The sequence below is a fragment of the Hippocampus zosterae genome, chromosome 9 (assembly GCF_025434085.1).
Source record: "Hippocampus zosterae strain Florida chromosome 9, ASM2543408v3, whole genome shotgun sequence".
In the NCBI taxonomy this organism is placed as follows: Eukaryota; Metazoa; Chordata; class Actinopteri; order Syngnathiformes; family Syngnathidae; genus Hippocampus; species Hippocampus zosterae.
This window is the reverse complement of record NC_067459.1, coordinates 10,636,704-10,652,110: the sequence shown is the minus strand read 5'-3', so window position 1 is coordinate 10,652,110 and position 15,407 is coordinate 10,636,704. Positions and strand designations below refer to the sequence as shown.

The window sequence follows — 15,407 nt, the reverse complement described above, 5'->3', positions numbered from 1 at the left end:
CGCAATAGCCAAATAAACCGCTCCGTTGCCGCAGCCCACCCACTTAAACATTCACCCACTCCCGGATTTTTTTTTTCATTTAGCTCAGAGGTACACCTCTGTCTCCTCGGTAAGACCTAAAAGCTTGGTTATGTTTGATCGGGATCTGTGAATCAGCAGCACTGGCCTTTTCTCATCCACATAGCAAAGTGCAAAAATTGTTTCAGGCTTGATCTCACATTTTTCGGCTTGATGGAGAGTTGGAAAAGGTTCGGAGGGTCTTGTGGGAAAATGCTGCAGTTTCTAACTGCATGGGAAAATATTTAAATAATGGCATAGTAATTCAAGAATATACTATTAAAAAGACAAATATCACAAGGATGAAGTTGGAAATCTATGAGGAAAATGGTTAGTTACAAGTACGTTTGTGTACATAAAACGAGCTTCAATTGAGAAAATGTTTTGTTACATTAAATTAATTCTTTTGTCATAGTGCAAGAAAAAAATGCCAGAATTTCTTCAAAAAGTTGGCATCTGCCATTTTTATGAAAAATGTTGAACATTACATTCAAGTATACCTGGCATAAAGTTGTATTGTTTTAAAGAATTAAGTTAGCAATGAGTAACCATCAGGATTTTTTAAAGAAAAAGTAACACAATAACTAAAAAATAAATAAAAAAGAGGATTGTTTTTTTTCTTCCAAAATAGTGGAAAAAAAAGTTTCGACTTTTCTGAAAAAGTCACTATTATAAGAAAACGAAAGTATAATAGATTTGGAAATATACAGGAAAAGTAGTATTACGTAAAGTGTTATGATAATAAAGCTGTTGTATAGTAAAATTACACCCCCCAAAAATGTTTTTCCATAAAAAAGTGAAACTTGTAGCATTCAAGTTGAATATTTTACTCGACAAAATCTTACCACCAAAAAAACCTCATTTATTTACCATGTTGTAATATTAGAAAATGTATATTTTTTCCATGAAAAAAGTCAAAATCTTACAATAAAACAAAATAAAGTTAAATAAAAACAAGAATCGAAAAAGTCATAACCTTAAAATGAATCAAGTTTTTTAAAGTACAAAGCCAAAATCTTGTAGTCACTATGACTACATGTTTGATGTCCCATCATTTTGTGATAGCATGTTATTTTGGCTCGGAAGCTAGCTAACCCTACTGATGCCTAATATGGAGTTGGTTTGTTTGAAACTGAATAATTTATATTATAATATGACAAGTAAATGTGATGCAAAGATACAATGGCAGTCAGAGCCACAAGCAAGGACAGTTTTTTGGCGACATTATTCAAACGAAATCCCCAATTTCATTTCCATGTTATCATTGGCCCTGTGATGGAAGTGTTCCTTGAACAGCAAATGGTTCCATTCTGAGAGCACCGTCGGTTGGCGTCGGGAACAATCATCACATTCTGCATCGGGATTGGAAAAAAAAAAAAAAAGAAGGAAATCACCTCCTTTGTTGCTCTCGAAAAACAACTTCACACGGCGTCCTTAACACGCGCCCATGGAGCCGACGGTGTCTGTGAATGGCCTATTTTCACACCTGCGAATCGGCGCTTGATGGGCAATGCAGAAAAAAAAGTAGCAGATAATTATACAGCCCGGCAAAAAGCAAAGTGGAGTCACCGAGGGCAGAATAACACACAATATCTACATTGAGGGGTCCAAAAAATGTGCCTGCCTCTCTGCGGTCACAAAGCGGTCATTTGGGCTAAGTGGGCTGTAATTATGTTACTGTACGGATACAGTCGAGATCTCTGCATGGAATGAAAGCTGTGCAGGTTAGTTGTGTTTACCCACTGCTAAATTGAATTTAATAGTCTGACGTCAATGTGGGCAATGACTTATTCTTTATTATTTTATTTTTTTGACTGAGATTCTCTTATTCTCTTATTTCCACATGTTCCAAGTGGCTTAGCGTAGCATTAACACAGAAAACAAAAACAAAAAAATCCAAAAAAGCTCGGCCAAGACCTGTCATCTAGAGATTCCACAAAAAAGGAAATCTGTCTGCCTACGCCACCATCAAATGCACCCAAATCATGTTACATCACCCGTGCCACCGCTTAGACCTGCTTTTAGCAAGTCTCAAATCTAGTCTACTTCATCAAGTTGCCAGATGCTACGGGGGCGTGACGGCTGTGTCCGCTGGAACGCCCAGTGGGGTGCAACGCGCTCCCAAACAAGCCTTTAAAAAAACAATTTTAACTTGTTGTTTGCAATATTTTGACTTACAATATAAGATTACGACTTCTTATGCATTACGTCATACACGCCCCTTTTAGGCTGTTTTTGTTTTCTTTTTTAAAAATCTACAATCTAAAAATTTTTTTAAAAAGTACCTTTTACTCGTAAAATTCGAACTTGTAGCCCTAACAATATACCTCCTCAACAAAAGACTGAATCATCCTGGTTACTGGGTGACCTCAATAATTGAAACCACCGTACAGGAGCGATGTGTTTATCACCCCAAAACTGTTGCGCATCGATATTTTCTCCAGTCGTCCCACCATACTCGCTGTGAACCTGTTGACGCATGGCAAAGAGCGAATGGCACAGCTCATCGTTTCATTGTGTGTTTGCGTTCCCCGGGCTTAGAGGTCATCAATCACAGCGTTCAACACAATGGAGGGGAAGAAAACAGACACGCAGAGAAGAACGGTTGGCTGAATAGAGAGACGGATGGATGGAAGTGATGACTTTGAGAACGAGGACGCGAATGAGCCGACACCACAGACGCTTGTTTGCATAGTAGCAGTAGAAGTACATATGAGAGGGGGATAAAATAATAAAACGGCACAGTCAAAAATGTCGATTATGGAATGAAAAAAATTATAATAATACGAGTGTTCAGCCGCATCTTTTCTTTCACATTTGATGAGCTGAAGTTGAGTCGGTAAAACAGGGTTTGACGCAACCAACACAGGCAACCGGATTTGTCATTTGAAAGTGGATTTGTTCAGTATTTCTTGCCCAAAACTGCGTCTGTACCCCACTTCCCCCACAAATGTAGTGCCGCCATTACTTGACAATATGATGCAAAGTGACAGCAGTCCAAATACCTGCGTCAGGACTGTGGTCATGAGAGCATTCACAGTGACTGGCTGCACGCACAAACACACACACACACACACACACACACAAATGCATGCATAACCAAACAGAGAGAGTAATGGGGGATGGTGCGCTGCACAGTAGATATGGATTGCCTTTGTCAATATATCCACTGCTGCATTTCACCTCCATATGAGTGTGCGAGTGTGTGTGTGTGTGTGTGTGTATGTGTGTGTGTGTGTCTGCCTCATGTGCATGTTGAACGTGATATATTCTCTGCAAACACTACCGCACTGTCTGTGTAATAGGACCTGACCAATAATACACAGCGCTGATCCCTGCCAGATGAAGATAACACTTCCTATGATATTTATTTTTTTCCCCATCACAAAATCCACACCCACAGGACCTACGGAGCACAGGGAAATATGGTCTTCGTTAGGTTTACAGGGGGGAAGAAAAATCACGTGTGCTTACATAAATGATAATTTTTTAAAATTGAAAAGTAAAAATTAACAGCTACAAAATAATACAATAAGAATACCTCTGATGTGTCCACATGACAAAAATGGAAAAAGGAAGGACACTAATAATCGTATAAAAACTATACAGAATTTTGATTATATTATTATTTAAAAAATAACTTTTAAACAAAAGTGCCCTCATATCGATTATATGGCAAACCAAAAATGTATGAGTTGAACAAAATGAGCTATTTGAATGAAAAAAGAATCTCTCTCTCAAGAAAATAAAGAATAAACAAATAAAATGTTAATATTAAATACAATTAATTGGTCTCCGTAAAAAAATACAAATTTTCAAAAGAAGGCAGTTAATAACATCGGCTGGAAATGTGTAACATGACAGGCAGAGGTAGGAAAAATAAGAAAGGAAGGAGTGAGACGCACGCAAACAGGAAATCAAACAATAAATAAGCTCAATTTGTACTGGACTGTCAGCTATGAGCTGAAGGGAGAAATGAAAAGAAGGCAAGCGGAGTGAACGACTCCCCGGAGAAGACGCCACCCCGCCCTGCTTATGATGGACTTAATTGCCTCTATCAGTGTTAAGATGTAACATTCGTCTTAGCTTTATTGCCGGGCTTTATGGTCTTGTCCATCACGCCGAAGGGGCTTTCAAGAGGTTGCAAATGACGCTTTGATATAATGAGGCAGGTTGCAGAGCCATAGAAGGGATTGGGGGAGGATTTTATTTGGAGAATCGGAGTAGGCCTGGATACATTGTTTTGATGGACAAGTTGACTCTTTCTGGCTCCTTCAACGAGTCCATCCCCCGTGCCCCCCCCCCAGCCCCACCAACGTCACCGGGCCGGGCAAAGTGTAGGGTTTCACATGGTAGCACAATCGCGCCATTGTGCTGCTGTTACCATCAAGAAAACAATGCTCACGCATTGCTGATAATAAGCTATGGCCACTCTGCAACCCCCAAACCCCTCGTTCATATGCAACCTTGACTCAGGTGCAAGCTTTCCCCGAGCTCACATTCGAGACACCTTCTCCCTCGCCCTCTTCCAATTTAAAACAACCGCATGCTTTCCCTACCCCTAAATGCTAAAGCAAGGTACGGCAAGGCAAGGCAGCTTTATTGATATGCTGCATTTTGTGCACAAGATAACTCAATGTGCTTCACATTGGTACAAAACAATATTAACAGTTAAAGGCAAATTTAAGACATTTAAAAGCAAAGTAGAGAAATAAAAACGACTTCGCTGAAATTACAAAGCGCATTGATAACAAACACTCAAAAAGACTTTAAAAACATTCAAAGCATTTAAAAGTAAAGTGTAGAAATAAGAGTAGGTTTGTAAAATGACTAAAAGACTGTACTCTGAAATCAATTTAGAAATGTTTAAAGACCTTAATCAAAGGTATAGGGGGAGAGGGGGAACAACGTTTTCAACCTGGATTTAAAAGTGTCTGACTTCACTTCTGTTGGCAGCTTATTCCATTTGTGTGCAGCATAAGAGCTAAATGCCGCTTCACCACGTTTACTTTGAACTATGGGCTCCACTAATTGGCCCAAGTCTGCAGACCTCAAAGCCCGACTGGATTTCTATTCAATTACCATGTAGTCATGACCTAAACCTTTCAGTGATTTACAGACCAGGAGTAGAACGGGTTGCTCTGAGTGAATTGCGGCTGTTTGATGCTCTTACAATCATTAACTCTCCTGGAAATACTCTAAAAGCATGATTAAGTTTCTGCTAGTTCCTTAGAGCATGCAAGCCCTCGGGTCTGTTGAGCCCGAAGCGACAGAATAATCGCTTCGTGCGTAACTACTGGAGATAAGTGGATCCCCGAAATAGAAGACACAGAAAAGAATTTTGTCACAAAAATGAGATTTATTATAACACAAAATCCCCATCTAAACGGACAACAGAAAACGCTGGTCAAAAAGAGGACCACGAAATAATAACGAGGCAACAGAAAACGCCTGTGAAACTAAAACGGCAAGGAGAGAGTTCTTAGGCAAAATTCAAATCAAACACGAGAGGAATATCAAGGCACGCAATAATAGTCAATAGTCATTTAAATCAGTGTTTAACCGAGAAGGAATAGGCGATAGCAAATGGCACGGCGTGGAATACTCCGGCAGTGAGTTGACTGCCGGAGCGCCTAAATATAGCAGGTGCAATCGCCTACAAATGGGTGGCAGGTGTGCAGGCGGCAAGCAAGAACGCCTGCCCCCTGCTGTCAAATACGGAACGTGACACAACTGGTAAAAAAAGGCTGTTTTAGTAATTTATATGATATGACTGATTAAAGTTCTTTCAATGATTAGGAAATACAAACACCATATTCTAACTCTATGAAAAGACAGAGTATCTAGAGAGTATCTTTGTCTTTTCAGACTCCACACAATCCCAGGTACTCATTTATACATATATATTTTTCAATTTTTTTCAAGAGTTATGAAAAAAAAGGCTCTGAAAAAGGCTGGAACTGAATGTGTAATGGCCTACATAATTGCCTCAAATATCTTAGGATGCTGGTTACGTCTGCTAAAATCGTTGACATCTTTAGTTAAACAGATAATTCAATTCTACCCCTGAAAATAAATTATGAAGTGTTTGGTTCGGTTTCTGTGTGTTTTACTTGGGGCAAAAAAAACCCTGAAAAAATGACATTGGCCATTATTTTAGGAAGGTGACAGTATGCACTACTTTATTTCCATGAATCTCTTCCCGCTGTCATATTCACATTCACAACTTTTGACAATTTAAAGTCTTGAAGGAACCTAACATTCACATTTTTGGAGTTTGGTAGCAAGCCAGAGTATCAGAAAATCTGAACCCTCAACCTCTGGAAGGTGAGGCAGATGTGCGAACGTCACTAGTCACTAGCCAAGGTAAGCTGTGTACGAAATGAAGGACAATGGTATGCTGCTACTCAACAAGAAACGTTTGCTACATATTTAATTTCTGAGTCGTATTCGAAAATTGTGAAGCCTTCATTTTTTTATTTTCATAACCAGTCAATTTGAAACATAAAAATCAATGTTCAGCATTCCGGTGTAGCAAAGAAACAGTGAGGCATACAAACAAGTGTATTTATTGAATGTGAGGTGCCCTCATTTAATCCCCCATCGCCATTTCTTTCTACGTTTGTGCTCTTTCATCCTGAAGACAAATTATTTTACTTCACTAGACCTTGAGAAAGAGAGAGCGAGAAATGCGAGTCTTCTCCTCTTCTGCTTTCGCTTTATCTCAACTTGATTGCACTCTGATCCGCACACAGTCAAACAAAACATGACGTGGAGGCTCTGGCTGAATTAGTAGACTTCACTGGGGAAGGCAGAAAGGGGAGGGGGCTTTGTCAGCATCCTTTGCGGGAGTTGGGCTGGGGGGGGGGGGCCTTGAAAGGTTCCCATTGTGCGGTGTGATGATATATGCAAGTGGATTGACTGGATTTAATGAAACATGGGCTCAAGTCGTCACGTGAGCGCAAGACGGAGAAATTGAAACGATAAGTCACAGTCACACGCGGAATTTGAGCTTGTAGCTCCATTATTCATGTGTGGTTTCCGCAAACCTGGGGTCACTTTTTATTTGCTTGTCCACTGCCGGAATAAAATGCTGAACGTCGTGTCATTATTTATTGATTGTGAAGCAGGCACACGTTGTTCTTGGCTGCGTAAAAACTTTAATAAATTGTCTGTTGGGTTATTTGCCACTCATTTAAATGTCCGGGACTGCACCGACGTCTTTGCCCATCGCTGAATTTGCCTTTGAATGCCAATAATCAGAGTTTTCTTCGCACTATTCAGTTGTATTTGCATTATCTTCATTTTCTGTGTATATAAAACAAAATGGTGGAGCAGTAGGTGTCGGTATGCACCAAAGAGCTGTAATCCATCAATGAACCAAGAAGAAGAAGAAAAAGAAGACGTCCAGTATTTATAGACAAGAGTAGGAGTGCAAGCGACTTGGATTGGATTTTACCCTTGGCCACAAAGCAGAGCGGTATTCTGGTTAAGGCAAGCCATTTTAAACTTTAAATTAAAATGCCTTGGTTAGTAGTTAAATCAGCTTCTGGAGTGCTCCTGCTGTACTTAGTAGTTCAATAGATTGACAAGTAAGTGTATGTGATATGCATGTATGTGTGTGTGTGTGTGCGCGCGCGCATGTTAGTGTGTGAAGCTCTTTGAGTATCCACCATAAGGTGAAGATACACTGATGTGTAGTGCAGTCCTATTTACCATTTTAATGATTTTTTTTTCAGAAGGGGGGTTGGAGAGATTGAAAGACTGGCAGATTGACGACAGACCGTCTGGCAGACCGGTGAAATTGACTGAACGAAGCAATGGCAGAAGCGCGGTTAAAATAACATGATTGTAGTTTGGTTTTGCTTGAAAAAAAATGGACTGACGATGGCGGATGAGTGCCCAGGCCGCTGACGGATGACTAATGACGGACCGGCAAAATTTGGTAAATTGGCCACGTCTGAATGCATGTGACTTACAGGTTGGACAAACGATAGCAATTTAGAGAGAGTTCAACAGCGAGTATTTCATCTGCGTTTAAAAGCACTCCCAACAGACTACGGCATTAACGAACAGTGTGAAACACAGCACGGCGAGAAAGCATGATGGCTAGCTCAGCTACAGGCTAGCATGCCACTGTCACTCTTCCTGGCTAATGTTCGCTCAATGGACATTTAAAATTGATTTACTTCCGAAATAAAAGTTGAGTTGGATTCCCCAGCGAGAGTTCATCAAAGTAAAAAATTAGAATTTGTTTTCATGCATCTTGTTGTGATAGACGCATCCACTCAATTTCGCGTTGACTGATGAAACTGGTGTCAGAGGCTTTTTCTTTCTTTCTTTTTATTTTTTTCAAACATTCGACCACCGAGTGCAACTGAATGAATAATGAGGGTTTGCTTTCAATATCGTCAACACACACCCATTTTCAGTAGGACACACAGCCCGCATTGACTGAACACATCCATAAGCTATTCTATTTGTGCACACAATGGTGTTGAAAACAATTACAGTATGCCTGTGTAGTGTTCTTTAAACTCTAAACGTTGCATCCAGTTGTGTCAACAAAATACATTCTGACACGCAGGATGCATTTGACACTCTCTCCATCACTGCCACGCTCGCATCCAGGCGGAATATTCTATTACCAATCTAATTGCGCACGCTGGCCTTGACAAGAGCTCATTAAAGCGTAATTATACACATGTTGTTTTCTACAAACATCTCCATTTGAATCCGGCTGCCTTGTAATTGTTCAGCGGGGACGAGCGGTGCAGATTTTCGCAGATTGGAGACGAGAGGAAGAGAAAGCACTACACAGAGCGAGAGAGAAAGTGGAAGTAGGTCATGCCTCTCCATAAACAAGGCATGCTTTCTAAAATAATATAGCCATCCAGTGGAAGTAATGCCAAACAAGTGAACGAATGCAGAGCTCATGTAATATTTACAGAGCACTAATACATAGATGGAGGCTTTTCTTTTTCTGGGGAAGGCCCCTCCCCCTCTAAGTCAGAGGTTTCTTTCTCGTTTTTCATCATCTTTGGCTCTTTTTCTCCCCCCTCCCTCCCTTGGTTCTTCCCATTTGAATTTCAGAGAGAGCCAACTACATTGATATGGCAGGGAATGTGTGTGCGTGCGCGTGTGTGCGTGTGTACTGTGTTTCTTTCTGCTCCCCCGCCCCCCTCCATGCTTAATGCTCATTGGCTTCCTCCATGCAGTTTTTTGCAGGGCCTTATTTGCAGCATGGCCGATGATACCACCGCAGAGAATTGGCCGTTTAAATAAGTCTTCCAGGCCCAGCTGGTGCTGTGAGGTCACCATGCACTTGTTCAGTGTCGGAGGCCCAGCATGTAGACACCCGCCCACCCCCCGAGTGCCAAGGCTAACTGACTGTGTCGACTTTAGGCCATGGCTCTCAGGGGGTGTTTTCAGCTGGTTATAAGGCGGGCTGTGCAATGGGAGAAGAGCATGACGGAGCAGGTCTTCGATGTTTGCGGTAGGAAAAATATGATTTGCCTATTGGGTCATTCCGATTTCAAAATATATCAACAATAATTATGTTAAAGTGTTTTTCATTAGCTTTATTTGACATGTAAGATTTGAATAAAAACATGCTTTTTAAAAAAATCCAATCATTTCTTTTTAAATCCATAAAAAACAAATTCACGTCTACTTTTTTTTGGTTTAGTTTAGTTTAGTTTTTTTTTGGTAGAGAAGATATATGCTTGACTTTTGAGGCATATTTTTTCCCCAACATTGGCTGAGATTGTTAAACTCACATGCACCATGTTTGTACGCATAAAGTTGAAATTGTTTTAAGTTTGGTCATAATGTTCCCCAAATGTTGTTGGAACCGATTGATTTTTTATGCACATTTGCCCACAAAAATGTGGCTGGTTTTAACATTTTGCGTGAAATTTGACGCATATTTTTTTTCCAGAATGTGTTTATGTTTATTTTTCCCCAGACTTGCAGTGCACAAAATACAGTAAGTAAAGATTGAATGGGTGACAAAAAGAATGTTGTGCCTTGTTCATGTCTTTAGAGTGCACCCAAAAGCCCAATGTTGCAATGTTTTTTTAAATTAATACTCCATAGAAATGTAATCGTTTGATTACACTTGCATGCTTTTTGACAATCTTCATAGACCTGAAAGGAGCCGTCAGTCATCCGGCATCAGAGCCACTTAGTAGCCCAAATCCAAGCCTGACAGTGAGGAAGTGTATGCATCACGCAGAGAAAATAAATATCCCGGCATGCCATTGTTCCCTCTCTGATGTATCACAGTTCTATCTGGGACTTTTGGGGGGTGGGGATTGTCTTATTTTTGCTTTTTTTTGTTGATACAGTTGACTGCCTGAAATACGCCTTTCTTGGCGCAATTAAAGCAGTACATCACTCAGCCGGGCTGGCCGAGTAAAAGGAAAATTGAGGCACGTCCTATTATAATCTGGAATACACTAATTAAAACAACGTGCTTATGGGTGCTATGGAGCAATGTACTTACAGTGTGTATGTGTGCCACATTTTTTCCCTGTCTCCTTAATAGGCTCTCTCTCTTAGATATTCGCGACAGAACAGCTCTCATGCAATATTAATATCCTGCCAAAATATGGAATATGGTGCCCCATCTCTCTCGCTTTCTCTATCTCTCTCTCTCTGTTCCTTTCTCAACATAATTGACTATGCAAGGCTCCAAATCATCTTGGAAAGAGACAGCAAGCGAGAGGCATGTGTCAGATCCAAATGCAAGAAAAGCAATCCCAAATCCCAAAATGATCCCGTCCTCTTATCAATACGGCACATTGTGAACTTTCACCCTCCCCACGTGTCAAACGTGTGGAAAGCCCAAACAACAACAAGAGTATATGAGCGCATTAAAAAATAAACCTGTGCTGGAAGACAAAAACACAACTACCAATACAAACTGCCTGACTTTGGTTTTCATCACTGTTTAGTAATGCAATTGTGAACACGTTTTGATTGAGTGAGTGGGGTGGGACACTTTTAAGAATTTGCTTTTCTGAAAGATGCAAACTATTATCTTGGAGTCCGATGGACTACGTTAGTGGTATTGGACGTTAGTTGAATCGTAGCTGAAGTTAAACTGTATTGCAGAATAGCTAAAGTGAATTGCACCATATCTTATACTAATCAAAGTACCGTAGATTGCATGGTAAAGTGGAGCTGTTTGTTTCAGGAGTGACTCGTTTTTTAGTTGGAGGGAACTGTACCGTAATTGAGGTGAATTACATCATACTGAAACTGGAATGAACTGTGTTTTATGGTATTTATTTGTATTGGATCGAATTCGCAACTGAAGTGAATCGCACTGTATCGTGATTGGAGTGAATATTATGACTTTCTGAAATGAATTACATCGGAATTTTGAATGACAGCTCTTGTAGTTTAAGTGGATTGGATTGTCACTGGACCAAATTGTAGCCAAATCGAACGGAATCACAACATAATTACAGTTAACTAGAACCTATTGGAATTGGAGTCAGTCATATATTTATTTTTCGAGGACGGTGACAGTTTCTATTCTTTCCGATGAAAAACAATTGCTACAAATCTTCTTGCCGGTCGACTAGAATCCAGGAAACGATCCAGTTTGACTTAGAAGGTTGCACTATATTTAACACCGATTAAATTCCCTGAAGAATGTTCTTTGTGTCTCACGAGGAAACATCGAGGTCAAGCATCTGCACTCCGTGGGCGAAGGTTGGTTTCACCCACCTTGACAGGAAATGAGGAGGTGTTGGAGCTGGAGGTTTTCGAAGCGGAGGAGGCGGCTGCGGTGGAAGTGCTCAGCCCACTTTTAACTGAACTAGTGGTGGCTGGTGTTAGTGCTGGTGGTTGTGGACAGAGATCCAGATCAGGGAAATGCAACAGGGGAAGGAAGAGAGAGGAATGGGGAAGGACAGAGAAGGGGTGTCGGGGGCAGGAACCTCGTGCAGCGCCAGCGAGTGCACCTTGATACAGGCTCTCGCTGCAGCGCCGTTAAGTCCAATGGAAAACCGTCTGTTCTTTCTTCTGCATGTTAAGTGCTTTGCCTTGCTCCGCGTGTAGACTCAATGCAAGCTGATATTTGACTGACGACAGGCCTTAATAGGCGTACGCGAACCTGGTTGACCTCCAAGTTGTTCTGATTTCAAAATACGTATTCATAGTAGAGGAAATACTAATAGAAAGTGAACTAATTTGCTCCAGGCTGGAAACATTTTTTTTCCCAGAAACTATAGTGGACAGCCTATCATGTTATCGGGTTACAGGGTGCATGAAAGGCTTAAATTGTTTGATTTTGGAGGCACGCTGTGCCAAAGTTATGGTGTCTTGAGATGCAGACGTTGATTAAAAAAAAAAAGTGGGAAAAGGACGTGGCAAAAATAATCGCGTATTAACTGGCAAGCACAATATTACGGGGAAAAATACAATTAGATCTTCTTTCAAAATTGTTCACACATTGTGATGTCCTTGAACATTGTATAGTCACAATTTTTTTTAAATCCATTCCATAACATTGAATATCAATTTTTAAATGTGTCTATGTACGTAATTGTGTGCAAGTCTACATGTATTCATGTTCATCTTTTTTATATATTTTTATTTTTCATGATACACTTGGGGGTGGAGGCTCCTGCAAAATCTCGTTATAACAAGTGTGCAATGACAATAAAGTATTCATTCATTCATTCAATGGCATCTTGTGAAAATGTTCTCTTTTTTACGATGTTTTTTTTTTCACACAAAAAGGGTTGAAATTTAGAAGAAGATTCTCCCCCGATTTTTGTTTGAAACTTGTGTGTCTTTTGGGCATATTTGCTACAAAATAAAGTGTGGAATTAGACTTTCCAGGAAATGTTTATCCGAATGTTTGACAGAATTTTTTTTTTTTCAATGAATGCAGCATTACTATATTATATTCCTGAAAGTATTTGGTGAAATGTTTTTTTTTCTTAAAAATGTTGATTTAAACTTTTTGGGGTGTAGTATTAAATATGATTGGTTTATTTGTTTATTTTTAATTTTGGTGGGATATTTGTACCACTTTTTTAGAGGGGTTGGGGGTGGGGGTGACATTTTCGGTGTCAAATTGTTTACTTTTGGTATGTTTTGCCCAACTTTTTTTTTAGCTTTTGAGGATATTTTTGCCCCAGATTTAGTTTTTTTTTTCACTTTGATACATATTGAAATAGCTTCACTGTGGCGGGGGAGTGTGTATTTTCACCCAAAACTTTTTTTCCTCATGCAATTTTAGATTGAGTTGTTTTACTCTACTTTCTTTATTGTTTTGTTTTGTTTTTCCTGAAAGCTTTAGTCAAAATGATGTTGGAATGCTTCCCCCAATCTGAATTTCAATGAATTGAATTTTGTCCCACCATTCACGTAATTGAAAACGTCAGCGAGGCTTTAAACAAGAACACCAGTGACATCTCTTTACTCTTGCACTAAATTTGTACCTGTCAATTTTTACGAATGTAAGATGCTTGGCTTCATGCTTGACTTGCGCGATTGGATTTGCATGCAAACTTTGAGGATTTGCGAATCCACTGCGGGCGGATATATATCTTTACAGCATCAAGCTTGTCTTTGACATAGAACTCATCGGTGTGATTTGCGAGCGTCTCGCTCGGTCTTAACGACTAACAGTATTCGCTTTAGATAGGGAGCAGGTGGCTTTCTTAGAAATGCTTTGTTAGCACTCTTGCTCTCTCTCTCGCTTCATAAATAATGTAGCACATGATACATCAATACGATTTCTGCTGTAATTAAAAAAATAAAAAAGTGGGCACTAACAATCCGTATTGATGCAGACACAGCCCCCCCCCCCCCCCCCCGTGTTCCCCGAAGCAGCCGGCAGATAATTTAAAAAGCGCTTGCGACGAGTGCAACGCCAGATGAAATTAAATTGTCTCTTTTTGCTCTATTGTTCCTGCCATTGTCTCTCCTTTGTCACATAAAAGCAAGGCAAGCTAGATGGTAATTATGATTTTGCACGCAATACTAAAAGATGTCCTAAAGAGAGTGGTGGTGTTTAGAGCGGAAAGTAGTGTTGCAGCACTTTGTCAAAGTCAAAGTATTTGCAAAGTGCAGCATCACTAAAACTTCAATTAGTTGCAGTCCAGTCCATTTCGCAAAAACTCTAATTAAATATTTCGCCCTTTGATGCCCCCAAAACAACTGGAATAGAAAAAGAACAGCGGGTGGTCTTTTGGCTTCACACCTATGCAAAGTTGCCAAGCCAAGCCACCACACCACACAAACCCAAAGAGAAGTCGTGATGGCTGCTTTGTCGGAAGCCTTGCGGCTGCCCTTGCGACCGACCAAGCATGGGGGAGGTTCATTTTTGTTCACAAGGTTTAACAGTGTAAATTTGGCTTCAGTGGCCTCTTATGGCCTAAATACTGTTCATGATTGACGGCCTGGTCCATGAGCATTTAGTAGGATTATACTACATATTGCAATTCCGAAACTGCCACAGAAAGAAATTGACTGACGATAGTGAAATACATTGCGGATTATAATAGCAGCAATCTCCACAGAGTTAAGGTAGATGCCATTTTCCTGTGAATCGTGGCCAGGGGGTTTAATTAGGTAAAACCGAGTATTGAAGTAATATTTTCCCCGAAAAGTTTGTTTGAAAAAGTTTTACATTGAGTAATGCGTTTTTCAAGAATTCCAGGTGAAACATTTTATATTCTGAAATTTTGCTCCAAGTTTTGGCATATCTATGTTCATGTTCTTGATTTTTTTTCGGCATTTCAACATCGTCTTGTGAAATCATTTTGGTATATCTTCCCAAATATTTGTATTCATTTATTTTTAAATCTGTAATCGTGTGATTTTGAGGGATTTCTCCCAAAATTTTCTGGTGAGGTGCTAAACAGAAGAGTAAGGTGTGAGTATCCTGGAAGCTACAATTAGAGAAATGAGCTGAGCCCCCATATTCAATGCAGTCTCTTTGCAGCAAACCCGGTGTCTATTCACCCCCGCAAACAAACATACAGGACAAGTGGTGGGTGTTTCCACCATTCTTCAGCGAAGTGGGAGTCAGCTAAACGGGCGTCAGTCAATGACGGACTGACGGACCTTCCATCAGGACTGACAGATTGCCTGCCTCTGCTAATGGAACATATTTATCTCTGAATTTTATTAAAATAAATTTGAATGGAAATCATTTAACTTTTGGAATGCCATTGAATCTATGAGGGGAAAAGTTTCCGAACTAAACACCAAAGTTGAAGAATCGGCAACCACTTCTTGCCCATATCAAGGTCTCAAACCCACAAATAGGCCATAACCTATGACTAATATCTTCAAACGAAATGCAGCATGCAGCAAGACTT

The 15,407-nt window shown here is 40.1% G+C and overlaps 1 protein-coding gene and 1 long non-coding RNA gene across 3 annotated transcripts in view; both read right to left on the bottom strand.

Moving 5' to 3' along the window:
• tox2 (TOX high mobility group box family member 2) overlaps positions 1–15,407 on the bottom strand; it is a 112,179-nt gene that overhangs the window by 66,171 nt on the left and 30,601 nt on the right. The gene's annotated exons all lie outside the window — the stretch shown is intronic.
• On the bottom strand, positions 1,848–15,401 carry LOC127607504 (uncharacterized). Its single transcript, XR_007964089.1, has 2 exons — positions 5,782–15,401; positions 1,848–5,309 (listed from the first exon to the last, which is right to left on the bottom strand). It is a non-coding gene; the product is annotated as an uncharacterized LOC127607504 (long non-coding RNA).